Here is a 2,064-nt window from a genome sequence, read left to right as displayed (position 1 = left end):
TTTTACCGTCAGTTCAAGCCTGAAAGGGGAACAGAGTGGTGTCACAACAGCGATGAAACTCCTATGTGTCTGCAGTACACAAGCCACAGACGATTTAGACAGCCGACTCCACTGTGTGATCCTGTATCTCTCTCTCTCTCTCTCCCTCTCTCTAAATGTGTGTGAGAGACACACACACATTTATATTCTGGGTTCATATATTTGCCTGTACAAAATATACACAATCAATAAGGTGTTTATTGAAAATGTCACCTTTTAATATCTGTATTTTACTACATTAAATAATGCTGAAAATGCATGCAAACTGCATGAAAATAACTGGCGGTCAGTGGAGCTCAGCTTCGTTTTGCCTGCCAGGGGGGTGTTCCTATGAGTGTGTGACGTCACGTGAAAACTATAAATTGGGTAAATTGGTAGTGGGCGGAATCCATCAGCCCAAAACAAAGCATACATTCTAAAATTGAATGCACATTTCAAAGTAGAATAACTTGCTGTAGCATTATTTTTATAGAGAAACAAGTATGCAAACATATCATGACATTTTTATTAGCTTTAGTAAAAGAAAGAAAAAAAAATATGATACGACAACTTTAACTAAATCTATATATATATTTTTGATTGAAATAAAGCTGCAATAACATAAAATACAAATACAAAAAGATAAAAGAAATAAAATTCAATTAAACAGTGATGCTTAAAAAGGACTAATAAAAACAAATACAAAGACTGAAAATTTAACTACAAATATAATTAAAACTGAAAAAAGAAAAATCTAATTCAAAATATAATTATCTTTGATAGTATAAACATAACGTTACACTGCTGTGAAACACAAAATAATCTCTTGTGTGTTCAGCAGAAGAAAGTGAGTAATGTCAAGCCATTCCCACAACTTTCTAATTTGTTCCTTCATTTTATTAAATCATGGCCATAAATTAAGAATTCATTCCCTTGTTTTATTATTAGAATTCTTTAAACTAAAACAAGGGTATAGAGTAATAAAACAAGTGAACAAGTTCTTAATTTGTGGCCTCAATATATATATATATATATTATATATATATATATATATATATATATATATATATATGTCCGAGGCTCTTTAGAAACAACATGGTATTTCATTTTTCTCCAAACTGTTCCTTTAAGTGATATTTGAAATATTGTGCAACAAGATGGCCTTGGTGGAATCTTGGAAACAAATGGCTGTGAGTTGATTTTCAAGGTGCTGCATTATAGGTGATTTGTTTTTACTTGACGCAAGGGAGATCTGTAGCATAGATTTAGGGTGTTGTCGATGTGCGGAGCAGACAATTAACCAGATTGCAGAGAAAGTCAACGCGAACCTGCTCTCTTTACAGTCAGTCCATTACAGAAGCGTTCAGACTTCTGAAATGGCAGTTAGCATTTGCCTTTGGGAGTGTAGGGGAATCATTATAAGATTTAAGCAGTGCAAATCAGCCTGAATTATAACCCATCAGCTTTGGCAGTTGCTGCAGGAGTCACAACAAATAGGGTCCTATTGATGCGAGTAATCAGAGAGCCTTTTAAAAGCAACTGCCCCTCTCAAGTCTGGCATTTCAATGAGGCATTGTGGACTGCTGGGCCTGCTTACTGCCCTGCTGAGGTAAGGGGAACAAATAAAAATCACACAGCTTCCTTTCATCAGAAGCTGTTTGCAAACAGATTAGGTACTGCATAAAGTTAATGCCATGCAAATTTGCCACATTCCAATCCTCACGTTAGAAGAAACAGAGAATAACAGACAATGTTGGCAGAGATGAAGGAATTCATAGAAAGCATTAGCAATTAGCAAAAACTTGTTCAGGTGTTCCAGATGTTAAGAAACAAATTGTACTTATATGAACTTTGTCTTCAGTTTCCAAACAAACAATTTGTTCTTTAAGTGTTTCTCTATTGAAAATGGTTGCACCCGGTTTTGTGTCCTACTTTGGACAGCTCCAGTCCTCATTATGATGTTTTTCTTGCAACGTTGCTCTTCAAATCCACGACAGCCATTTCATTGGCTTCAGAAAAAATACAGGGTTGCTCCTCAAGTGGCAG

Source organism: Carassius auratus, unplaced genomic scaffold (genome assembly GCF_003368295.1).
Source record: "Carassius auratus strain Wakin unplaced genomic scaffold, ASM336829v1 scaf_tig00011643, whole genome shotgun sequence".
In the NCBI taxonomy this organism is placed as follows: Eukaryota; Metazoa; Chordata; class Actinopteri; order Cypriniformes; family Cyprinidae; genus Carassius; species Carassius auratus.
This window is presented reverse-complemented; position numbering follows the sequence as displayed.